The sequence below is a fragment of the Pongo pygmaeus genome, chromosome 13 (assembly GCF_028885625.2).
Source record: "Pongo pygmaeus isolate AG05252 chromosome 13, NHGRI_mPonPyg2-v2.0_pri, whole genome shotgun sequence".
In the NCBI taxonomy this organism is placed as follows: Eukaryota; Metazoa; Chordata; class Mammalia; order Primates; family Hominidae; genus Pongo; species Pongo pygmaeus.
The window spans coordinates 128,960,474-128,987,752 of record NC_072386.2 but is presented as its reverse complement, the minus strand read 5'-3'; the positions used below and the strand labels follow the sequence as shown (position 1 = coordinate 128,987,752).

The following is a 27,279-nucleotide window of genomic DNA, read 5'->3' as shown; positions in this document are numbered from 1 at the left end:
GCACACTGTCGCACGCCGCGGGGTAGGGAGGGCGGGGCTGACGCGGTGCAGGCGCAAAGACGCACGTTCCTGGGGGCGCGGCGCAGAGAGGGATGGAACCTCACTAATCCGAAAAGCTGGGATCGGGCGCCCCCTGCTTGCAGCCGGGCACTACAGGACCCTCTTGCCCATGGTGTTGTGCCAGTGCGCCCCCTGCTGGCGACTAAGGCAAGTGCAGGGCCCTCTAGCTTACAGTGCTGGCCAGCGCCCCCTGCTGGCGTCGGAGCACTGCAGGGCTCTCTTGCTCGCAGTATCGTGGCGGCACGCCCACTGCTGGCAGCTAGAGACATTGCAGGGCCCTCTTGCTCAAAGTGTAGTGGCAGCACGCCCGCCTGCTGGCAGCTGGGGACACTGCCGGGCCCTCTTGCTCCAAGTGTGATGGCGGCTGGCTCCCCGGCTGGCAGTTGGGGACACTGCCGGGCCCTCTTCCTTGCAGTGTAGTTGGGGCACGCCCTCTTCTGCCCGCTGGGGGCACTACAGGATCCTCTTGCTCACAGTGTAGTGGCAGCACGCCCCCTGCTGGCAACCAGGGCACTGCAAGGCCCTCTTGCTCACAGTGTAGTCGTCCTACACCCCCTGCTGGCACCTGGGGACTGCCGGGCCCTCTTGCTGGCAGTGTCGTGGCAGCACGCCACTTGCAGGAAGATGGGGACTAGGCAGGGCCCTCTTGCTCCCGGTATGACGGCTGGCGTCCCCTACTGGCCGCCTCCTGCACCACTTAAAGTCGGAGCGCCAATTATTAAGCCCCATCACTTCTGTAAATTCAAACTGAAACGGAGCTATTACTGGGGAGAGCTGATGTCCCAGTTCTTGTTTAACTTGGAAGAAAGATTTTCACCAAGAGGCAGTACAAAGATGGCAGATAACTTCATTGAAAACAAATACAGTGTAAAGAGCTTATTGTAGAAAAATAGGGAGGAGTGGGCTGATCGTGCATGAAAACAGCCTGAGTCCTGTGCAGTGAATTTTATTTTGGACTTCACATTCCTGCCTCTGTCTCAAGTCTCCGCCTGTTTTCTTTGTCTGGTTTTCCTGCTACTGCCTTAGGTCCCTGACTTGCCCTACTTAGGCTTGTGGGACCTCCTCACTGTTGGTTGAGGTACATGTGTGGTGATCAATCCGAATCCACTCTTGCACCAACCTCCTTCCCGCCATCCCAGGCGGGCTGACAGCGGTCACGTTTGTACCTACTGCGCCTGCCTCTTTTGAATGTCCTTCTCTGCCCTGATCTGTACTTACAGTGCCAGATTTCTCTTAAGAATGTCCCCTTTGTCCTTCTTATCAGCATGTAGCTAGCAATATTCTGACATTTTTATTGCAGAGTGAATGATGATTGGGGCATCTTAAGACGAGTTCTATGGTGTTTCTCCATAGGTACCTCTTCTCCCTCCTACCCACAATTGACAAGTGCCCATCCACCCCAGCACTAGAGATGCTACTAATATGTGAATTTTTGGTGGTCCCTCCAGGTGAGCCTTCCCAGACTTTCCCTTTTCCAGGAGCTCCCCCTCCTGTTCATGTATAGCTATCTATCTACTCTAACAGAGCCCACTGTCCTCTGTCTTTCCCAAATATAGTGAGGGAACAATTAATTGGAAACCATAAGAAATGATATGCATGTAGATGAAAACTTTACAACTTACACAAATAATCACTCAAAACCATCCTTACACTAAAAATGCAAAACTATACCATTTCTAGAAGAATCTATAGAAGAAAAGCTATGTGCCTTTGGGTTTGGTAATGAATTTTAACAAATGACACAAAAGGTTGATATACACAGAAGAAATGACAATGTGGATTTCTTAATATTTAAAGTTTATACTCTGGAAGAGACCTTGTTAAGAGAACAAAAAGACAAGCCACATATTGAAGAAAATATTTGCAAAATACAGATCTGAGAATTTGTATTCAAAATATAGAAAAAATTGTTAAAACTAAACAATAAGTTAAACAGCCCAATTAAAAATGCACACAGATCTGAACAGACACCTCACCAAAGAAGATCTACAGATGGCAAGTAAACATACAAAAAGATGCTCAACATACTAGAGAACTGAACACCACAATGAGATAGCACAGCTGCTCTATATCTCTTAGAACTGCTAAACTCTTTAAAAAATGACAAATTGCTGGAGGAAAAAAAGAACTCTTTTCACCTTACAATCCAAAAATCACATTCGTAAGTATTTTGACAACTACTTTGATGTTATTTCCAAACAAAAGCTACCATGCAATTATTTACAGAAGCCCTATTCATAATGACCAAAGGAAAAAAAAGGAATCAGAAAGTCTTACAATAGATGACTGTGTGGGAATCCACTCAGACATCAAAAGTTGTTATAAAGATTACTTAAATGAAAACGCTTGAGATACTGAAGATAAAGGAAGAAATCTTACCAGAACTTACTTTATCCAATTAAAGCAGAGCTCCCAGAAAAATACAACTGCCATTAACCCCATCCAAGGAGTTTCTTGCAAATCAGCTGCCATGGAGACAGCATACTCTTTCCCATTAGCATTGATAAATGAAAATGAAATCCTAAGCTCCCACCTGACTGAATAGACCCACTCTTGGTTGAGGGGACCCCAGAGTAACTTTCAACACTGAGTTCTCAGCTTTGCTAGGATGGGAAGATGGGGGTCAGATACACATCGTTATACCCCCTCCTTTGCTAACCATGATGAGGCTTTCTTCCCTAAGGTTTTAACAGAAACCAGCCCCTTCAAAGGCTCCACCACTGATATCAACCTCTCCTTTCTTGCCTGATAAGAGACCACCCATGACGGAGAGGTTCTGGCCAGCGTATAGAGGATGCACAGAGCGAGTTTTCGTGTCCTCTGCTTCACCTTTTAATGTCAGATGGCTGAAAACTCCACCCTGGGATCATGCTAACACTGCCATTTTTTGTACATGGGACCCATGAAAAAGCAAGAAACTCAATTGCACATGCATGCATTTCTCCTTCCATAAATATTCATGACTCCTCCTAGAGCTTATTAAATAAATGTATTTGGCCATTCCACTCAGCATAAATTACTGTTTCCTTTCCCTCCTCCTTGAAGCATCTGTTTCTGGCTTCTGACTGGAGGCTATGCTTCCCAGCCTGTCAGAAGGACAACCCTGCAGGCTGCAACCCTTTATAAGAAATAAATCTCTCATTGGGTGTGGTGGCTCATGCCTGTAAACCCAGCACTTTGGGAGGCCAAGGCGGGTGGATCACCTGAGGTCAGAAGTTTCAGACCAGCCTGGCCAACATGATGAAACCCTGTCTCTACTAAAAATACAAAAAAAATTAGCCATGTGTGGTGGTGGGCATCTGTAATCCCAGCTAATCAGGAGGCTGAGGCAGGAAAATCGCTTGAACCCAGGAGGTGGAGGTTGCAGTGAACCAACATCACACCATTGCACTCCAGCCTGGGCAGCAAGAGGGAAACTCTGTCTCAAAAAAAATAAAAATAAACATAAAAATGAAGAAATGTCTCCTTTCCAAATGTATGAACCTCATCATTCTTCCGTTGACAGCGTTAAAAGGTTCAAAAAGACCTTTCCATACTCTCCCACAGAAGCCCTAGAAATTGTCATTTTGTTAATCATTTTGGATGCCTGAGAACTTGTAATCCAATCAGTAGAAATGTTGGTACCCCATTTATGGCTGTCAACCTGCCAGTTCTCAGGAGTTTATATAAGCCTAAATCTGAAAGGATCTCATCCCATTAGGACCCTTCTCTCCTTTTCTGTTGCCTTTGCCCACTGGCTCTGGCAACAGGGGTCTTTCTTTCTCCTTGGCTATCTTTGGATATGGGGGCTCCACCTTCTGTGCCACCTTAGGGAATGCCTTTTGTATGCATGGCTAAGTCATTAAAAAGCCTACAGTTTCAGTAACATTTTGAGTGAGTACTCTCTGAAGCTGGGTTGGAATCTCAGGCTTCTTTGTCTGGAAGGTAACTCTTGGGCTACAAGTTTCTTATCCTAGCTTTGGTTTTGAGGCCTCTCTGTTCTCGTCTTGGGTTGGAAGTTATTCCTGGCTTTTTGTTTCAAGGCGTCTCTGTCATCTTGTTCTTGATCCTTTCATGGGAACTTCTCAGTTGACTAAATTCTCCCTTCTCAAACCTCTGCTGACTCTGTTCCACCAATATGGAACTAATCCTACTTCCTTTCCTGTTTGCATGACTCTACTAAGAATTATTTAGAACTTTAATGGCTCCTTTGAGAAAATTTTTATCTCCAAATTGCCTCCTTTTAGACTTTTCCTTTCCCACTTGAGTCTCTCAACTCCCTATAATCACTGAAACTTTAGGAACCCTGCTCCATGCCTTGGAGGCTCTCAATGTGCTCAAGAATCTGCAAAAGCAAACACCTGGGGCTGAAAAATAAAATAGAAAAAAAAATTTATTTCTCAGCCTCCATAAGATTGTATGTCAAAACAAAAGAAAATCTTAAAAATCTCCAAAAATATTGGTGAGAAAAAAGCTTTAGCCCTCATATGAAGAAGAAAAAAAATTGTTCCATTTTCCAGATACACAGTTATAATACAAATATAAAATGGGGCAAAGACAAAAACCAAGTCTTCAATGTAAACTAGTGAATTTTGTATTATTGTTATCACATTAGTCAGGGTTCTCCAGAAAGGCAGAATCAATAGGATATATGTAGATAGACAGATGAGAGAAGATTCATTAGGGGAATTGGTTCACGTAATTATGGAGGCTGAGAAGTTCCACAATAGCCTGTCTCCAAGTTGGAGAACCAGGAAAGCTGGTAGCATAGCTCACTCCAGATACAAAGGACTCAGAATCAGGGAAGCCAATGGTGTAACTCTGATTCTGAGGCCAAAGGTCTGAGACCCTGAAGTTCTGATGTCAAGGGCAGGAGCAGAAGGATGTTTCCGTTTCAGAAGGAGATAATTCACCTTTCCTCTTCCTTGTTGTTCTATCTGGGCTCTCAACCAATTGGATGGTGCCTGTATTCATCCATTTTTATAGAGCTATGAAGAAATACCTGAGTCTGAGCAATTGATAAAGAACAAAGAGGTTTAATGGGCTGACAGTTCCACATTGCTGCAGGGGCCTCACAATCATGGCAGAAGGGGAAGCAAAGCAGTCTTTCTTCACATGGCAGCAACAAGGAGAAGTGCTGAGCCAAAGGGGAAAAGCCCCTTATAAAACCATCAGATCATGAGAACTCATTCACTATCATGAAACAGCATGGCAGTAACCACCACTATGATTCAATAACCTCCCACTGGGTCCCTCCCACGACATGTAGGGATTATAGGAACTACAATTCAAGATGAGATCTGGGTGTGGACACAGCCAAACCATATCAGTGCCCATCCACATTGGGTCATGGTTATCTCAGTGTCTTCCAGAAACACCTTCACAGATATGCCCAGAAATTGTGTTTTACCAGCTATGTGTGCCTCTTAATCCAATCAAGTAGAGGTCTAAAATTAACCATCAGAATATTTATGCCTGATTCATGGCTGAAATTTCAGGATGAAAGCTATGAAATCTCTATTTGTGTTTGTATATCTATTAATGTATGTTATGTATATGTGATATTTTCTTAACTCCGGATAGCATTGCAAAATTCATTTATAAAATCCTCTAAAAGTGGTCTATTCTAACTTGGCTTGGAAAAAAATAAGCATTTACAAATAAATATTCACCAAGCTCCTAGCAATATAGGAACTGATCAAATGTTTTTTAAGTTAACACGATTTGGATAAAACTTAGTTAAATAAGATTAATATAATATTTTTGGTGTAATAAAACAACTATGTCTTCAAAGTTATCACTATTGAATATAAAACAAGCATAAATTCCCATTCTGCTTGAGTTCTAGTCAAATAAGCTAATATTATACTTACTAGAAACATAAAATCTTAAAGCTTATAGATTTGATTCTAATTAAGTTGTCATTCTTATGAAAAGCATTTTTTTATAGTGAAAAGATACACATATATTTAGAGTTAGCCAGCTGGACTCAGTTTAGATGATCTCAATTTTGTTGCAACATCCAAAGCATCATAATCAGGAGCCAGTCGAACATATGCCTTCTTCTCTTTATCAGGACAAATCAGGGTGGTGACCTTGGCCATATCACTGTCATAGAGCTTCTTCACAGCCTGTTTGATCTGGTGCTTGTTGGCTTTAACATCCACAATGAACACAAGTGTGTTGTTTTCTTCTCTCTTCTTGATGGCCGACTCAGCAGTCAGCGGAAACTTGATGATAGCATAGTGGTCAAGCTTGTTCTCCTGGGGGTGCTCTTCCGAGGATATTTGGGCTGCCTCTGGAGTCACAGTGTCTTGGGCTGCCTGAATGTGAGTGACATGTGGATCTTCTTTTTTGCGTGTGGCTGTGGACACCTTTCAACACTGCCTTCTTGGCCTTTAGAGCCTTAGCTTTGGCTTCGGCTTTAGGAGGAGCAGAAGCTTCCTTCGCTTTCGGTGCCATCTTGTGAAACGCGAAAAACACTATTTCAAAAATAATTTGTTCACAGTAAATCTGCCTAATAGTAGTTTCCAAAGTACTTTTGGTAATTTTTAACCTTAAAGTTAGGCTAAGTAAAAGATTTGCATTAACTATCTAGCCAATTTATAAATAAGATACAATACTAAAACATTAATTACTGAACATAAATAATTCAAGTTTATATACTTTTGGCTTCCTATTTTTACAGAGAGACTAAAGATATTTTGGCCCATTAATAAACATGTTTTTTTCTGCCACACTGAGGAATTGTGTTATGAGGAAACACATCCCTCTAGATATTGGGAGATGGTATATTCATACATTTTCTAACCTAATGTATGTCAGTTTATAACTGTCTACTTCCTAGTTTTCTCTGGAAAATAAAAGATTACTAAGATTAAAATTATAATCAATACATGTAAATAAAACTACTAGAAATAATAGAATAACTAGAAACAACTCTATGCAAAGCATGCAAGAAAAATGGGGCATGTTTTGCAAGTAAAGTAGGTTGTATTTTTTATAAGGAAAATGATACATAAGATACAAATAAAAAGAGATACCTAACCTTCCCTGTGTTATAGTTGTGTGGGTAAAATTTTATGTTTTCAGAAATTATATAAAATTCCTGGAAATTTGTCAATGTCCTCCTTATCCATGCTATGTGCCAGTATAGAGTAATGAGTCATAATTCCAATTATTATTTTAAATGTTGTGCCGGGCGCAGTGGCTCACGCCTGTAATCCCAGCACTTTGGGAGGCTGAGGCGGGTGGATCACAAGGTCAGGAGATCCAGACCATCCTGGCTAACCCAGTGAATCCCCGTCTCTATTAAAAATACAAAAAATTACCTGGGCGTGGTGGCGGCGTCTGTAGTCCCAGCTACTCAGGAGGCTGAGGCAGGAGAATGGCATGAACCCGGGAGACAGAGCTTGCAGTGAGCCGAGATCGTGCCACTGCACTCCAGCCTGGGCGACAGAGCAAGACTCTGTCTCTAAATAAATAAATAAATGTTGTATGCCACAGAAAAAATTGAATATCCTTGTCAGTTGTGGTAGAATGAACTCTCTTCAGATCTTTCATCACAGCCATTTCATACTCTTTGTCATTTAGATATTACTTCCCTCTGATGCTTTCCTGAAAACTCCTGCAATCAGCTACAGGTCAGAATGTTCATCTCCAACACAGGACTCCCTCTGAGACTCACGGAGAAGACTATGACAGGTACTCTGGTTATAGGGTTCTGATGACATTGCTTAAATAACTTTAAGACCATACACTTGACTCAGTGAAGGTCTCCAGAAGTCTGGTTGGGAAATTGATGGGTTCATGACACTGCTAACCCAAGATCCAACAAGACTGGAATTGATTACATGGCACTGAATGAACTGTTGAAAATTGATTATAATTTTATAGCTTTTTGGAGCATTTTTGGTTCTTTAATGTTCTAGTTTCTGGATTTAAGAAATCTCTTTCTCTTAATCTAACTGTAACTTACAACAATTTAGTAGATTATACTTTTGTAAACAGAAATGACGCATTTATCTTTTTTTCTCTGCCTGATTTCTCCAGAATTTTGAAATTCTTACTGAATACTCTTATTTTCATGATGATATAGTTGTTATCAAAAGTCCAATAAGAACCTTATAACAGGACATAATCCCAGGAATTTAGGGATATTTTGGGGGCTTCAGGAAGAGAGGAATTCACACAAAGCTATAAGGACTGCAGCTGAAATTTGATAGTATGTTCTTAGCTTGGCTTTTAGCCTGAATAAGGCTTTTGAAAGTCAAATCTAAGATTCTGTATGAAAACTTCCAGCAAAGGAACTTGAAAGCACCTATGTGGTCATCTCCTGTTCTTGCTGCACTTACATAAATAATCAAGCAAAATCTGACAAAACTACACTTATTTTTAAAACAAGAATAGTCTTACTTTGATTATGATAAAAAATGATGGTTATTACAGAGAGAAATTTTACGTTTCAATGGAAAACTATAACTTAGCAGGGCATGGTGGCACGTGCCTATAATTGCAGCACTTTGGGAGGCCAGGAGTTCAAGGCCAGCGGTCAACATGGTGAAACCCCATCTCTACCAAAAATACAAAAATGAGATGGGCATGATGGCATGTGCCTGTAGTCCCAGCTAATCAGGAAGCTGAGGAGGGAGGATCACTTGCACCCAGGAGGTAGAGGTTGCAGTGAGCTGAGATTGCACCTTTGCACCCCAGCCTGGGCAACAGCCTGTCTCAAAAAAAATTTTTTTCAAAGGAAAACTATAGCTATTGTGGATTATCAGATTCTAGTCTTGTTTCTTGTTTTTGGGCTATTTTTACCTCTTTGTAAACTGGATCCTGCCATCTGATGAATTTTGTCCTACAATGATACTTGTGGAATAAGAAGCCAAGTATTGTCTCTCCTACTAATATATCTATTGTCAGTTAATTTGAAGGTCTTCAACCCTGGAACAAAGTCAGAAGAGGAAGGTTTTACTCCCCATAATGCATAACCAAATTGTGGTACATTCATGCAATGGAGTACTATTTAGCCATAGAAAGGAACAAGCTATCAACTCACACAAAGACATGAGTGAATCTTGCATGCACATTGCTAAGTGGAAGAAGACAGTCTGAGGAGGATACACACAGTGTGACCTCATTTAATGAGACACTGGAGAAGGCAAACTACACAGATGGGAAGCCATTGGCTCCATGGGGTGGGGGTTTGAAGCATTCCATATGATACTTTAATAGTGGGATACCTGCCACAATGCATTTGTCAAAATACACAGAATTTTATGGCCAAATGGGTAAATCAAACTCTATTCAAATTAAATAAAATTACTCAGGGTGTGGAGTATCCCAGGACAGAATACATCATGTGAAAAAGAATTTAACTATGCTACAAATTACTATGGTTTGGATGTGGTTTGTCCCCGCAAAAACTCATGTTGAAATTTGACCCCCACTGTGTCAGTGTGGGGCGGTGGGGCCTAGTGGAAGGTGTTTGCATCATGGTGATGGATCCCTCATGAATAGATTAATGTACTCCCATGGGGGTGAGTGAGTTCTGCTCTCACAGGAATGGATTAATTCCTGCAGCAGTAAGTAGTTAAAAAGAGTCTGGCTTCCTTGGCTTCCCTCTTGCTTTCACTTTTGCTATGTGATCTCTGGTGCACCCCTTGCTCCCCTTCCACTTTCCACCATGAGGTGAAAAAGACTGAGGCCCCACCAGATGCAACTGCCCAATCTCAGACATTCCAGCCACCAGTACTGTGAGCCAAATGAACCTTTTTTACTTATAAATTACCCAGCCTCAGGTATTCTGTTACAGAAGCACAAAATAGACCAAGACACAAATGTAGGTAAAAACTCACTGAAGGTGCAGAGAAAATGGTGTTGACCTAAGTCACTTTGAAAATGAATAGAATCTGTAGGCTGAAGGAAAATGAACTATACTTCATCACTGGATTCCATTTTATAAAGTCCTTTCCAACAGAAGCAATTGTGAACAATTGTAAAACCACAGTATCTGTATCTGGAATAAAACAATGACTTACATAAGTCGCAGATGGTAGGAACCAGGTTTCTCAGTGTTGAAGTGGGAGGTTACAAATTAGCAAAGCAAGAAGTCTAGGATGATTCATGTGATAGTAGATCAGAGGTGGAGACATCAATGTAAACTTATGTTTAGTTTAATATAGACACACAGTTCTACATAGAAAACTTTATAATTAGGTGTGTGTAGGCAGGTTAGATACATACATATACTTCCTAGCATTGCTAATGAGGGACAAGATACAATGTGCTAATTCAGCAGCCAGATGTAAGTTTTCCTACCATTCTGAAAGACATCAGGCTCTTTGAAGAAATGTCTGATACTAGAACTGGGACAGTAAATATAGGAGCCAGGATAACCTTGAAGTATCAGAAAGTAAGTAAGTACTAAAAAAAATTAAAATATATCAAAGAAAAATAAGAGCCAATAAAAACAGCTACCAACGGCCAACACAGGAATGAATTGTGCAACATAATGCTGTAGTGTCGAATAATAACTAAAGCTTAAAGTAATTATCTAGGTGTCTGTATATGTATACATAGGTGAATAAGCAAATGGAGTTGCATAGAAATCTCCTTTGCAAAAGTATTCCAAATAATTGATGTAGACACTCAGCCATCAAGAAGGTGGAGCCAACTCCTCACTCCGTAAGTGTGGGCTCTGCATAGTGACTTGCTCCAAAAGAACACATGCAGTATGGACAAGGAGGAAAAATAACTTCACAGTGAAGAAATCTGACAAACAGTAGCTCTGCCAAATGATCCAAGTGAACATCAAAGCGGACAGTTCACCTTGAGAACATGAAGTGACAATGGGGGACATTCTACAAAATGCCTGACCAATCCTCCTCAGTACTATCAAGGTCATCATGAGATGGAAAGCCTGACACACTGTCACAGGCAGGAAGAGCCCACGTGATGACTACCTGTCATGTGGGATCCTGGATGGGATCCTGGGTCAGAGGAAGAACTAAGGGAATCCAAATGAAATATGAACTTTAGTTAATAATAGTCTATCAGTATTGGTTCATTTACTGTGACAAATTATGTAAGATATTAATAAGCCATGTGAGACACACTGATAGAAGATGTTAATAAGAGAGGAAACTAGGTTGCGGCCACGTGGGAAATCTCTGCTTTTTTTTTTTTTTTTTGACAATTTCTGTGTAAGTAAAAAAAAGATGTAAAATAAAACTTTATTTAAAACACTGTTTTTTTAACACTTCCTTGTTTAATTATTTATACCATGAATGACTAGTAATTGACACTGTTAACTAGTCCTGTTTTTTTAAATAACAGCATTTATGACACAAAAAATTAAACAGTGCAGACTGATATATAAATCAAAACAAATGTTCTTTACACATTTTCTGTTACAGTAGTAACACATATGTGTAAATTTAATTATCGTATTTGTTTCTTGTGCTGTGGTTGTGTCCTGGGTTCATGGACACAACCTAAAATGCTGTTCACCTTAGACCAGGAAAAATATTAACCTTACAGACTCTGTTTCAATTCATAGCTAAATATTTTCAAAAGAGTGACTTTGTAAAAATATGTTCCAATGGCAAACTGATTGATTGTGATGGGATCACTTATTCCAAAGACTTCTTGCCTTTATTTTGTTGCCATGCCTACCTTTTAGCCATAATACAACAGAATCAAATATTGGCCACTGGGAAAAAATATTCAAAGAAAGAAAAAATGTGAACAGAACTTATGACCATCATGATTCAATGTTTTACCACAATGCTTTCTAAAACAGAAGAGTATAAAAGGAAAGTCCATTTCGTCAGCGAGGCTTTGCAGAAAATGAGGAAACTAGAAAAACAAAAATGGCAGGGCATTCTACGGGTGATTTTAAATGTTGCTATGTTTTATGGAAAAAAATACTTTACCTTTTAAAGAATCACAAAGAATTATTGGAAACCCAAAATCTGGAATGTTTGCAATTTAGTTGAGCTTCTATATAATTATGTCTATATAGGTAGCCATGAAGTTGATGATTTTTTAAAAATCTGTGCCTTATTTGTGTAATAAAATACACAATGAATAATTAATTTTCATAGGAACACCTTATGAAGGGAAAACAAATCTTGGGGACCCAAAATCCCTAAGCTGAAGGGAAAAAGTCAAGCTGGGAACTGCTTAGGGCAAATCTGCCTCCCATTCTATCCAAAGACACCCATCTGCTCACCGAGATAAATGCATATCTGATTGCCTTATTTGGAGACGGTAATCAGCAATGCAAAAGAATGAAACCATTTGTCTCTTACCTAGCTATGACCTGGAAGCCCCCTGTCTGGCCTTCTTACCTTTCTGGACTGAACCAATGTACATCTTACACATATTGATTGATGTCTCATGTCTCCCTAAAGTGTATAAAACCAAGCTGTGCCCCGACCACCTTGGGCCCATGTTGTCAGGACCTCCTGAGGATGCATCACGGGTGCACATCCTCAAGATGGGCAAAATAAACTTTCTAAAAAATCTGAGAGCTGTCTCAGATTTTCAGGTTCACACGTGTAATGTAGGATGTCAATGTTTATAAAACAGACATTATTCTATCTACTATTAGAAATATGCTGCCAATTAACCTTAGACATTCTCAACAAAATAAAAAATGTTGATGAGGTACAAATAATATATCTAAGCTTAAATAGTGTTGCAAGTTTTAATATGCCTACTTTTTAATTTTTCAATACTATTTTTACTAATTTAACACTGTAAGAAAAATGAGTAATTAAAACATGAATAAAAGTGTTTACTGTGGGTGCACGTTTCCTCCAGCCTCTGCCTATCCCCAGCTTTCATTCCAACTGTCCTGATGGTGGCTGTAAGCATTTCTCCTTTCTCTATTCCAAGATCTCTCCCCAGAAACAAACCTCAATCTTACCGTATGTTATGGCACGTTATGATGATGAGCAGCGATGAGCAGCTGAAGCCTCAAGGAAGGGATGCTTTTGTAAAAGAAGACTTGTGGAATATAATGTGTGAAAGTAAAGCCCATGGCAGAGCTCCCTCCTCAGCACATGGGGAGCAGACAGGAAGCTTTTGCCTCACCTTCCTCAATGGCCTGCAGCCACGTCTCCCCAGATCAGTCTGAAGGACAATGAAACTCTGGTCTTCACTGTGGACATGCTACCAGGTGCTCCAAAGCCATGGTGACCCACCCTCGGGTGGGTCCTGAGGAGAACAAAGCTCTGGTTCTAATCCTAACCCTAACCCTGTCCCAAGACTTTGACCCTGAACCTAAACCCTGATCCCTACCCTGGTCCCTAATTCTGACCCTTACTTTGACCCTGGCTTTGATCTTGACCCTGACCATGACCCCACCTCTAACCATACTTCCAGCCCTGACTCTGACCCAGATCCTAATCCTATCCCTAACCCTATTATTATCTTTACAATCTATGTCTAATCTTACCATCTAGTGCTAAATAGCTGTACCCAAAAGCACTTTTAAATTATTTAACTTCTTTCCCTTGAATTCTCTAAGGACATCCTAAAGGAGATGTCATTATGTATTTTGCATTCCCTCTGAGTGGTATGGCTTCAGATATGAAGTTCTAATACTTTGAAAGACATAAAAAGTGTGGAGGGTAACAGCACTGGGTTGTTAGGGATGTATGTTGGCATTCATGATAGTCATTGGTGCTGTTCTCTAAATATTTTTAGTTCATTTCTTATGAATGCATTCTGACTGTTCCATCCCACCTACTTAAATTTTCCCATGGCCACATGACTTTTTTTTTTTTTTTTTTTTTTTGCCAATGGAGGTGAGAAGAAATAACATGTGACTTTTTCAGGAGAAATCTCCAAGAAACAGAGTTCTATTCTGCATGCTTTTTTCTCTTTTCTATAGCAATGGGGACCTTATTGATGGTCCCTCCTTCCGTATGGATTCCTGTGTTAGGATGACACAGCACACAGCTACCTCTCACCTGACCAGTGATGAGATGTAAATAAATGAGGAATAAGATTTTTGAGCCACTGAAATTTAGAGGTTGTTTGTCACCACAATTTAACCTAACCCCCATTGACTGATGCACGGCTGAAGAATGAGTCCGAACTGGATCTGGACAAGACATGTGAAGAGCGCTCCAGGCTGAGTAAAATTCAAGTGTTTTCTCAAAGATAACAGTGGGCACGATATGTTATTGGGGTGGGTGTGGGATAAATAAGGTATATCCAGTGAGAATAATAAGAAACTCAACTTTAAAGGACGGTGCTGATTTGGACTGTGGAGAGATTCAAATGCCTTGCTTAGCATTTGAGACTGTGATGGATGAACAAACTAATTAAAAGCCCAAAATGAAAGCTTGGGATAAATATCTGAGGGTGTCTAATATCCCAATTTTTCATCCTAGAATGGGCAGGGCCCTTGACCCCATTCTAGGGAGACTTCCAAAAGAAAAAGACCTGCATTTCTTCAACAACCCACACTGAGAGACTTTCCTGCACTTTTGACCTGTGGCTAACACTCTTCACCTTTCATTCTGTCATCAGTGTTTTGGGGAAGCACCTTTAACTCTCTATGATTTACAGGTTATTAAGTGGCCCTTACAATTCCCTCCAGAGGTGGAAAAGACTAATGATGATGGTGTCTGAGCTCACAGCAGCAAGCAGGCATGTGTGCTCAGCAGCCACGTGTGCTCAGCAGCCACGTGGCTCATCTGCAAAGAGCTTACTAAATACGATGTTCTACAACATTGCTTAACACAAGGGGAGATGCTCCTGACTCAGAGTGTTTAATTGCTCACCTACTTCTTTTTCTGCCCTCTTGGGCTTCTAAAATGAAAAGAACCCTGGGGTGATACTGTGAGTCAAAGGGGTGCCAGCCACATCACAGCAAAATAGATTCCTAAAAAATCCCTGGCCTAAGATGACAGCCTTGGCTGGATAAGTTTGAATGTGCTGATAGTGGACACGGGAGAGTGAAGGTGGTTGAAGTGTTCATATTAAAGAACCTCCACCCAGATTGCAAGAAAAGAGTGAGGAATGGAGATGGCAGCACAAGTCCCTACAATAAAAGCAGATGTTTTGAGATCAGTTATATTTCTTCTCACAAAAATTAAAGACAGAAACCAAAGTTTAGCCTGAGGCTACAATTAATTGAGCAATAAGCCAGAGGCACATATGGCATAGACAGATTTAAACATTTCTCCCTTATATTAATACAAATACTAAAATTACAAATACTTTGATTCCAAATAAAACAAATATTTAAAAAAATTAATGAATAAACACTGGGGTCTACGGTAGTATTTGAAGGAGATCTCACAAACAGGTTTGGTTTTTGAAGGTTAGAACTGGCAGTCTAGAGAATTCGTTTCATTCCAGAGAGAGAAGGAAAGGAATTTCTTGGGTTCCTTCAGGAATGTGTCTAGCTTTGCCTCATCTTTGTTTGAACTATGGATATGGCAGAAGAAAACATGAGGATTTCACAGATTTAAGGTGCAAAAAGTCACTGGGTTCTCTAAGAAGTCTGGGATTCTTCTGCTGGAAAAATAAGTTTGTTGAGAAAAAATGAGTTGGAGGAGGCTGTTATTGAAGTGAAGCAGAATTGTTTTTACTAATCTGCTTATTACCCACTCTGTAGTGTGGAAACAAATTATTCTTGCACAAAGTCCTCTTACTGTTCCTAGAATGCTGTGGAAAGAGAACAGATTAGTTTTTCTCCCTCAGAACACAACCACTAGAAACATCCTACCTCAGATGAGATATTGCCTAATTATTTTCAAAAGACAGTGAAAAATCATGGATGTAAATGTTTGCTGCAAAATAAAAACATGCTAGAAACAGAAGCATCTGGGTCACAGCTATATTAGAGCTACCTGTGTTCCCCTGCCACTGAGATTAAAACAAAAATGTCCAGTACAATCATTCACAGCGTGGGAGAGGGGAAGTTGAAGGATGGAAAGGCCAGGCATAAAAGGATTTCAGAATTTCAGTCCATGAGGAAGTGGCTTTGTGCATTGTCTGTTACTGTGTGCAAGGTGAAGTTTGGAGAATGAAAACGTGCAGTAACAAGGGCTCCTTTGTCCATCTCACCTCTCCAGATACCAAGTTTCAGACATGTTGCATTTTAATTGAAAGGTTGATATAATTTTTTTTTAAAGAACACTTGCGGTGTTTGAAGTGACAAAGGCTGCTGTGACAAAAAAGCAGGGAAAGGGAATTTAAAAAAACAAAAACAAAAACCAACAACAACAACAAAAACCCCACAGAAAAGCAAACAACAAACAAACAAAAAACAGAGGAAGAAGTCGAACACCCTGGGCTATGACTACTTGCAGGAAGGGGCTACAAGAGGCAGTTGGAAATTCAATTTGCTTTGCCACTGTGGGTTTTGCAGCCTGCTTCCTTTCTAAAGTATATTACTCTGCTTTTGGTTCATGAAGTTATCCATTTCTGCTTTCTGGAACAGCTACGTATTTTCTTTATCTATCATCTATCTATCTACCTGCCTATCATCTATCTATCTATTTACTATCTATCTTTTCTACCTTTCACTATCAAGAGCTTGGGTCAAGCAGGATAGAATTCCAGTGTATGTTCACTCTACCATTTAAAACAAGAGCTCTTGTAGGCATTCTCCATCACATCATAAACCTGAGCTTTCTAAAACAGGGTGTGGCAAACTACTATGCATGGACCATGTCTGACACAGTCTGCGTTTGTAAGTAAAGTTGTATTGGGACACAGCCAATACATGTGTTATATAATATCTCTGGCTACTTTCATGGTATAATGGAAGAGCTGAGTCGTTGAGAGAGAGAACATATGGTTTGGAAAACTTAAAATATGTAACATTTAGCCCTTTACAGAAAATATTTGCTGACTCGTGTTTTAAAAGATCTCTGTTTAGAATGCTACCTATTGCCTTCTGGATAGAATCACATCTCTTTACCACAATCGACACAGCTTCAGCCCTGCTTCTATATCCAGCCTCATCTATTTCTGCTCCTCCACCTTATTTTCCTTCTGGACATGCTGATGGATTGTCAGCTTCCCAGAAGTATAAGAATCTCTCCTCCCTTCCCAACATTCTCATGCTCTCCCTCTGCCTCTCAAGAACTTCCTGCCCCATCTCTCATGACAAAACCCTTCTTCATTCTTTAAGATGCAGCCCCTTTGCTCCTTCCTTAAAGATGTCTGTCTGGCTCTATTTTGGGTGATGTGCTCCTTCTGCATCTCCCAGAGCCATCCTGTGTGTATCAGCTACAGCATTTCTTTGCATCTCTGTGTCATATATCACCAAATCTGCCTAAGCTTGAGTGAGTCACTGCATGACAACTTCAGACTCCACCAGCATTGTCCCCACTAACCATGAGGCTTAGACATTTGTCCAGTATGCTCAGGGTTGTGGGGTGGTAGCAGTAACCAGCAGGTGAGCATCATTTCTTACATCAGAATCAAATCTGTAGATCTCTGCCATTCATAGGTATTTGGAATTTAAAATTAGCCTAAAGATTTTCCTTAAAATAAGAACAAATGGCTTGAGTAGGCTTTTGGAACGTAGGATGTTTCCGCTGGTTCGTTTCTGCGTTCAGTATTCCCACATGAATCTAAATATGACTCTGCTCTTAGTAGCTGTGTGACCCTGGGAAAGTCACTCAATCTCCCTCAGCTAAATTTTGTTGTATGAGTAATGAGAAGAGAGTTGTAATTTGTATTTAGTGAATAATAACAAACAAAAGGCATTTAGCTTTCTGGAACCTGGTATGTAGTAGATCCTCATGAAATACTAGCTCTGTTGATAAAACTAGACCGAAAGAAGCTTTCAAAGTCAACAACAGTATCAGGCAGTGAAGGACGTAGAAGAGAAGCTGCTGCTGCAGCCTGTAGCTCCTGGAGGCCCGTTTTGTCCATGATTTAGCAGGAACGCACTACCTTTCCATGAGGAGACACTGCAAACAGAAACCAAGGCCATTCTTTGAAGACAAACATGTTTTAATAGCCTTTACATTATGTAATAGTGTAATATAAATAATAATTTATTAGTAGTAATAATGTGAAATTATTTACATTACCCTAACCCTAACCCTAACCCAACCCTAACCCTAAACCTAACCCCGACCCCTGACCCCGAACCCGACACCAACCCCGACCCCGACCCTGACCCTATTCTAACCCTAACCCCAACCCTAACCCCTAACCTTAACTCCTAACCCTAACTCCTAACCCCAAACCCTAACCCCTAACCCTAACTCTAACCCCTGACCCCTGACCCTAACCCCTGACCCTGACCCTAACCCTAACCGTGACCCTGACCCTAACCCTAACACTAATCCTAACCCCTAACCCTAACCCCGTCATAAGAGCGCTGGGCAGACCTTAGGGAACAAGCATTAAACTGACACTCGAGTCTGAAGCCCGCTCCACCAAAAGTCTTGGGTTTGGGGTGACATGAGGGCAGGGGTCAGGGAACAAAGCGTTCCGGTTTTAGACCCATAGGAAGATCTGTGAAGCCCTCTTGGGTAGAGCACATGTTGCCAGGTGTACGCTTCAAAAGAGCCTAAGAAGAGGGGGCGTCTGGAAGGAACAGCGACGCCAAGGGAGGGGGTCCAGCCTTCCCGCTTCAACACCTGGACACATTCCGCAAAGTTTCCTAAGAAAGCCAGAAAAATAATATTAAAAAAAAATCCAGAGGCCAGGGGAGCTAATGGGGCTTTACTGGGACTATCTGGTTTAATCCTCCGAACAACCCTGCCATAGCAGCCCATCAGTCCTCTGGGACAGGTGAGGAACCTGAGGTCGCAGGAGGACACCCAGAAGGTCCAGGCAGAGCCCCCCAGGCCCCCACACCTCCCTCCGTGGCAGCTCCAACCCCAGCTTTTTCACTAGCGAGCCACTCGGGCTGCTGGGCCACGCCCACTCCCCCACGCGGGGAAGGAGCTTCGCGCTGCCGCCTGGCTGGGAACTGGGCACCGCCCTCCCGCGGCTCCGGAGCCGGCCGCCACCAGGGGGCGCGCCCGCGATGTCCGGGAGCCTGGCGGCGCCTGTGCAGCGGCCGGTGCACCTGCTCCTGCCCTCGCCGCGGTCTCTGCCAGGGCCCCGACGCCCAGCCGGACCCTGCCCTCCAGCGGGGCTGCGGCTCCACGGCCCGCAACAGCAGCCCCACCCGGCATTCGGCGCGCTCCCCGGGGCAGAGGTCGCGGTGTCCTCAGGCTGTGGCGCCGGCCTGCAACCCCCACGCCGGGCTCGGGCCCCGGCGGAGGAGGGCGATGCTCCCCGGGTAGGGCGACGGGTCACCTGGGCTGGGAGGGCGGCTTAGGGGCGGAAGCGGCGGTCCAGGGCCGTCTGGCGCAGCAGCCTGTCCCCGCCGCGGTCCCTCCAGTCCCTCCCTGGCGGCTGCGGAGCCGTCCCAGGACAGAAGCCATAAACTCTCCAGAGCGGGAAGCCGCGCCGTGGTGGCCCGGCCCGCGCCCAGACCTGGAGGCCGCTGGCGCCTGACCCGCTGCGTGGGTCTCCGGGGAGCTCGCTGCCCACCTGGCGCTGCAGCCTCGGCTCCCTCGTACGCGCTCTGGCAGGTGCTAGGGACGACCCTATAGGCCAGCTTGCCACGCCCAGTCCCCAGGCCGCACCCACCCTGGCTCCCTGAGCTAGGGGACTGGCTCCTCCTGTGGGTCGTGGGGCTGGGAGGCAGGGGCCTTAGGGGAGAGGGAGGGACGGAAGGCAGCCCCTGCTGTGTGCACAGCGAGGTCGTGCACAGGCCTCTGTTGCACAGCGTGCGGCTTCAGCTGGGACTGGATTGCAGGTGGAGATGACTGTGTGTGCGCACACCTGAGGGTGAAGGGGAAGCAGCCTGTCTGCCTGACCCATGAAATGCAGGAGACTGCACCCCAGAAGCTGCGGGTTCACTGCTCCATTGATTAAGCAAGTCTGGGACACACATGTAGCTAAGCTGTGAGTTCTGTGCCAGGGGTCCCAACACCCACGCCTTCAGGAAGACACAGGTGTGGGGGTTGGGTGCTTGTCAGGCCTGAGAGTGAGGAGCAGGCGCCAGAGACACTAGGTAGGGGGAACCAACCCTAGGGCTCTGAGGGACGACGATGTGGGGAGCTGGTGGCAGAGCCTGAGCTGGCCCAATGTTGCAGGGTGGGGATAGATTCGAGGTATAGCGGGGACTGGCGACCTCAGTTCCCACAATGTCCCAGCCTGGCCTCCCGGTCCAGCCAGCAAGTAGTGGGTGCTGCCCTGCAAAGACTCTGGGGGTGCCTGAGCCCCCCTCACCACACGTGACTGGTGACTTCTGTGTCCACCCTCACAAGAAGAGGGATCTTCTCTCACTTTCAGGCAAGCCCAGGAAAGTCAGGGGCCTATGTGAGCCAAGAGGAGAGAAGGCGATGCCTCAGCCCAGTGTTTCTGCCCCACCTGGCTTGTGGCCTTGGGGACTTGATTTACACCGCAGGAAAATGGGCAATGAAAGCCCCTCCCTGACTGGCTTCTAAGTCCACTCTGACCAGCCCACTACACAGCGCCCACCCTGCAGCTCCAGGTACAGAGGTTGGGCTGGCTCTGAGCTGACCTGAGGGCCTTCTGATGGCTCCAACCCTCGGGATGCCTCATGCTCACCCTTTGGCACCCACCTGACAGCTCAGCATCTCTGCTGTATGCCATCCTCAATGCCTGTTCTAGACAAGCCCAAGTCCCCCAGGAGTGGCAGAGGGAACTGAGCTGAAAACTAAGTCTCAGCTAACTGAACCCCAAGTGGGCTATCCAGCCTCACCCTTCAGTTCACAACCCCAGGCAAATTCCCTCCAGGGATGTGATCCCAGGGGCCACAGCAGCACATTCTGGCCTAACCTATTCACTACTTAAACAGTTACTGAAAAGGCCAGGATGGGCGTGGGCCCTGACATTAATCCCCTTTCTCTGTGAGGGGGCTGGGTTGGGTTTGCCATCTTGATGTCTTTGTGGAAAGAGCTGGCAGGTGAAGCAAGTCTCAGGGGCCAGCCATGGGACAGGGAACCTACGACTCGCCTCTGCTGGAACCCTCTGAGGCCCCTGCGGACAGGAGGGTCCAATGGAGGTCTAGCCACCCCTCCCGGGTTGGTGCTCACAGCCCCTCCCTGGCCCACTCCCTCTACACCTGCACCTTCTGGTCTCTGGGAGAGGAGCATCCATCCATCTTGTGCACATAGCTTTCTGCTCCATTTTCATGAGGATGGTCTCCTTGGCAGAAATGCCCGTTAGGGGATCCTGAGCCTGTGCTGGCTGTTCTCTAAGTGCCAAAGTCAGTGAGAGGGACTTGAAAACTCAAGACTTATTAACATAATTTTCTGCATTTTATGCTTTCAGGGTTGTTTTTTCCTTAAAATGTGTAAAAACAAATATTGAGATTTCTACATTTTATATAATTTGGATTCTGTCGTCACACAGATCTTTCATTTTCCTAAAATTTATTTTTATGTATGTATATCAAACATTGAATTTCTGTTTTCTTCTTTACTGGAATTGTTAACTGTTTTAGAGGCCAAATCTTTTTTAAAAACACATCTCTCTAATTTCTGTAAACATTTCTAATTACATATATATTTTCTATACCTAATACACTACTTTGGAATTCCTTGAGGCCTAATTGCATCAGGGTGCTCTGGTTTTGTTGTTGCTATTTCTGAATGACATTGACTTTGGTGCTCTTTATTTTGCATATTTAAAACTATTAGATCATGTGATTATATTTGACAGGTCTTAATTGATGCACTCTTCAGCGCTTTGAGTTCGGTTGAGTTTTGGGTTGGAGAATTTTCTTCCACAGGGGATTATCTTGGATTTTTCTGTTTCTCCCTCAATATCCACCTGGAAAACATTTCAATTAATTTATATTCACTTAAATATTTCTGTGCAAAAACTGTACAAAAGCCCCAAAGTATAATTTGCGCAGTTGAGCACATATTCTGTTGTCCAGCATTTATGGTGGTTTGTAGTGGAAAAGATTCTTAGAATATGTGGATTTTCGGAATATTCCCAGAAGCCCAGATAGCCACACTTTACCTTTGGAGGAATTAATTCTCAGAATATTGCACACAATCAATCGCCTTTGGAAGGAGCATATATCCCCAGCAAAAGCTCTGATTTTTTGAAGTCTGTATTGTGTGTTATTTCCAGGAGAATACGCAATGATGACAATATTATTAAATGATTCAAATATGAAATGCTGTTACGCCAAGCAATGAATCTTTGTGTTACATGTTATGCCTAACTATAAATCTTCATGTTATACATTTTAATGTCTTTGGAGAGTACTCCTGTCTTCTTGGCATTATTGATAATTAGATTCTAATTGCTAATAAGTCAGAAGAATTAGGAACACCAAATTTCAGTCCTCTCAAAAGCACTCCTCTTATTAAATCTGGATTTTTACCTTCATCACATACAAAAGAAATATTGTTAGAAAGGTATTTAATGTTTTCCAGATGGATAGATTACTGTTATTAGTTCTCATTTCATTGTTAATTTTTAAAACCATAGAGTTGGAAGTATCAATATGCCTTTCAATATACCTTTGTGGAATTTATTCAATTTTCATGGATGTCCTTTAGGATGTTCGGGAAGTTATTTCTATTGCTAGATTTCAGGAAGATTTGTCAGGAATGAGTGTCAGACATTGTCAGACATCCATTGAAATCATCATAGTCTTTTCCTTTATTCTATTAATATGGTGTATTACACTGATTGATTTTTAAATTTGTATTGATAAGATAATTCCGCTTGGTTATATTGTCTAACTTTTTTTCTAATTTTCTTTAATTTTTATTAGAGATGAGGCCTCACTCTGTCACCCAGGTTGGGGTGGAGTGGCACAGTCACAGCTCACTGTAACCTCAAACTCCTGGGCTCAAGTGATCCTGCCACCTCAGCCTCCTAAGTAGCTGAGACTACAGGTGTGCACCGCCATGCCGGGCTTGTCTAACATTTTTATGTGTTGTTTCATCCAGTTTGCTAGAGTTTTTGGAGATTTCTGTCTTCATTCATGAGGGATAATAGTCTGCACATTTATTTTCTTGTGATGCTTTTATCTGATTTGTTATCTGGGTAATACTGGCCTCAAAAATGAATTGATGTTTTCCTGCTTCTCTGCTTTGCAAGTGTTTGTGAAGGATTGGTTATTCATTAAGTGTTTCACAGAATTCACTAGTGAAGCTATGTGAGCCTGGGATAGACTGATGAAGAGTTTTCATTAGTCTAATCTATTTACTTGCTGTATGAGTACGCATATATTCTCGTTCTTCTTGGTTTACTTTTACAATTTGTGTATAGCAGGGAATTTGTTTCTAATTTGTAGTATTTCATGCTTCTAGGTTTTCATGGCAGTTGAGACGTAAGAATAAAAATAATGTTGGGAGAAGGAAGTTGTGGACAATCCGTGAATATCCCAACATCTGCTGTAGGAAGGTTAAGATTATTATTATTACTATTTTGCTGTACTTAACTGAATACTCATATTTACAGTGTGAGACAAATGTAATGTAGAACTAGGAAAATGTGCCATTTGTTTTAGTATTTAATCAAGATGTAAGTCTGGGTCTACCTCCTCACTTTTATTAATATGTAGACAGGACACCAACACAAATTTGAATGAGGACAAACAAAATGTTATCAAATGAAGAATGGTATGAATTGGTTAAAATGTGATGAAATAGAGTGGTGAATATTTACATAGAATCCATGATGTGTTAGGTGCTATTTCAAGCTATTTGCACATGTAGTTTTAATACCAATGACATTAAAATATATAATACAAAGATTCATATAAATAAAAATTACAAAATTGAAAATAATATTAGGTGACACTAAAACTGTCATAGAAATACAGATTTATATAAAACATAAAGTAACATCAAGTACTAAATAAATTTTAGAAACTTTGATTACTAATCAGATGAACAAGTGATTAGCCTTTTTATCCAGTAAACAAGGCATACATATTATTTTCAAATTCCAGAGACAAATATTTTAAATACTGAAGTTTAAGACCTAAAAATGTGTCGCTGACTTCATGGAAGTAGATATTCACTAGGTGATATTTTCTAGGCTCTCTGAAATTACATCAGAAAAATATGAATTAGAATATAACTCGTAAATAATATCTGGCCACATACAAAGTAATTGAAGATCAATTTAAATAGCTGTTGGATTAAGAAATAGAGACTGAGGTAAATTTACAGGGTCAGGGAGGATCTAAGGAGGAAGCATTGACACTGGAGCCCAAGGACCTGGGATTACAGAACAGATTCTACCAGTGCTAACTTACTGCTCCAGAGAAAACATCAATTCTGCTCATGTGCAGGTACTATTCATCAAGAAAGGGATTACAGCTTCAGAAATATGTTCAAAATGTATCCATACTTTGACATATTAATGAAGTAATCACATTCTACACATAACTACTCCATATGGAGTATTGGGGAGGGAGTGTTCCAAATAAAGAGACTGAGGATTTCTCATGAGAACTCAGTGTCTGCTAGAAAATACCTAAATAAAATATTTTACTTATGTGGAAAGTGTGGATGTTTGTACATCAAAAGTTTCAAGAATCCCTAAAATGTACAATGGAGATGAGGAGAAAATATCGGAATTTCCCAGCACCAGAAATGAGGCAAGAAAAAATTCAGAGGAGTTGTAAATGTGAAAAGCCAATGGCTGGTCACATAGCAACATTGATAACCTTGTGCCAGGACAATGAGAATAAATACATAAACATACAGATTGAAAATATTTCCAATATTAGATCTCCCTCATGTGAGAACTAAATTATAAAGATTGAAGCATATAAGAAAATAAGCTACCAGAACTTAAGCTACCAGAGTAAATTCAATTACACATAAGTTTCGGATATTGAAATTGTCACAAATGTTTAAGTTGGTAGTGGAAGACAAAGGACATATAATCTTGGGAGTCCTAGGGCCCTGCCCACTGCCAGTCCCTCCACACTACTACAGCTGATGCTTCCTGGAAAGCACCACCTCTTGGCAGGAGGCCAACCAGCACAAATATAGAGCATTAAACCACCAAAGCTAAGGACCCTCACAGAGTCTGTTGCACCCTTCACCACCTCCACTGGAACAGGCGCTGGTATCCATGGCTGAGAGACCCATAGATGGTTCACATCAAAGGGCTCTATGCAGACAACCCCTAGTACCAGCCTAAAGCCAGGTAGACCTGCTGGGTGGCTAGACCCAGAAAACAGACAACAGTGAATGCACTTCAGCTCACAGGAAGCCATGCCCATAGGAAAAGGGGGAGAGTACTACATCAAGGGAACACCCCGTGGGACAAAAGAGTCTGAACAACAGTCTTCAGCCCTAGACCTTTCCTCTGACAGAGTCTACCAAAATGAGAAGGAACCAGAAAACCAACCCTGCTAATCTGACAAAACAAGACTCTTCAACACCCCCCATAAAATCACACCAGTTCATCACCAATGGATCCAAACAAAGAAGAAATCACTGATTTATCTGAAAAAGACTTCAGGTTAGTTACTAAGCCAATCAGGGAGGGGCCAGAGAAAGGTGAAGCCCAATGCAAGAAAATCCAAAAAATGATACAATAAGTGAAAGGAGAAATATTCAAGGAAATAGATAGCTTAAATTTAAAAAAAATAAAAAATAAAAAATCAGGAAACTTTGGATGCACTTTTAGAAATGTGAAATGCTCTGGAAACTCTCAGCAATAGAGCTGAACAAGTAGAAGAAAGAAATTCAGAATTTGAAGACAAGGTCTTTGATTTAACCCAATCCAATAAACACAAAGAAAAAAGAATAAGAAAACATGAACAAAGACTCCAAGGAGTCTGGCATTCTGTTAAATGATGAAACCTAAGACTAATTGGTGTACCTGAGGAAGAAGTGAATTCTAAAAGCCAGGAAAACATATTTGGGGGAATAATCAAGGAAAACTTCCGTGGCCTTGTGAGAGACCTAGACATCCAAATACCACAAGCACAAATAACACCTGGGAAATTCATCACAAAAATATCTTAGCCTAGGCACATTGTCGTTAGGTTATCCACAGTGAAGACAAAGGAAAGAATCTTAAGAGCTGTGAGACAGAAGCACTAGGTAACCTATAAAGGAAAACCTATCAAACTAACAGCAGATTTTGCAGCAGAAACATTACAAGCTAGATGGGATTGGGGCCCTTTCTTCAGCCTCCTCAGAACAATTATCAGCCAAGAATTTTGTATCCAGCAAAACTAAACATCATATATGAAGGAAAGATACAGTCATTTTCAGACAAACAAATGCTGACAGAATTTGCCATTACCAAACCAGCACTGTAAGAACTGCTAAAAGGAGCTCTAAATCATGAAACAAATCCTGGAAACACATCAAAACAGAACTTCATTAAAGCATAAATCACACAAGACCTATAAAACAAAAATACAAGTTAAAAAGCAAAAACAAAAAACAAAAACAAAGTACAGAGGCAACAAAGAGCATGATGAAAGCAATGGTACCTCACTTTTTAATACTAATGTTGATCGTAAATAGCTTAAATGCTCCACTTACAAGATACAGAACCACAGAATGGATAAGAACTCACCAACTATCTGCTGCCTTCAGGAGACTCACCTAACACATAACGACTTACATAAACTTAAGGAAAGTGGTAGAAAAAGGCATTTCATGCAAATGGACACCAAAAGCGAGCAGCAGTAGCTATTCTCATATGAGACAAAACAAACTTTAAAGCAACAGTAGCTAAAAGAGACAAAGAGAGACCGTATATAATGTTAAAGGTCTCATCCAACAGAAAAATATGACAATCCTAAACATACATGAACCTAACACTGGAGCTCCCAAATTTATAAAACAATTACTAGTAGACATAAGAAATGAGATAGACAGCAACACAATAATAGTGGGGGACTTCAATACTCCACTGACAGCACTAGACAGGTCATCAAGACAGAAAGTCAACAAAGAAACAATGGATTTAAACTATACTTTGGAACAAATGGACTTAACAGATATATACAGAACATTTCATCCAACAACCACAGAATACACATTCTATTCAACAGCACATGGAATTTTCTCCAAGATAGACCATATGATAGGCCATAAAACGAGTCTCAATAAATTTAAGTCTCTCAGATCACAGTGGAATAAAACTGAAAATCAACTCCAAAAGGAATCTTCAAAACCATGCAAATACATGGAAATTAAATAACCTGCTCCTGAATGAGCA

General features: G+C 41.8%; 1 long non-coding RNA gene and 1 pseudogene across 1 annotated transcript; one reads left to right on the top strand and one right to left on the bottom strand.

Moving 5' to 3' along the window:
- Positions 1–5,964: 5,964 nt before the first annotated feature.
- LOC129044223 (large ribosomal subunit protein uL23-like) lies at positions 5,965–9,950 on the bottom strand (annotated as a pseudogene).
- An 8,836-nt stretch (positions 9,951–18,786) lies between these two features.
- On the top strand, positions 18,787–23,162 carry LOC129043407 (uncharacterized). The gene is made up of 3 exons (XR_008504457.1): positions 18,787–18,822; positions 20,380–20,581; positions 22,849–23,162. It is a non-coding gene; the product is annotated as an uncharacterized LOC129043407 (long non-coding RNA).
- The last annotated feature ends 4,117 nt before the right edge of the window (positions 23,163–27,279 follow it).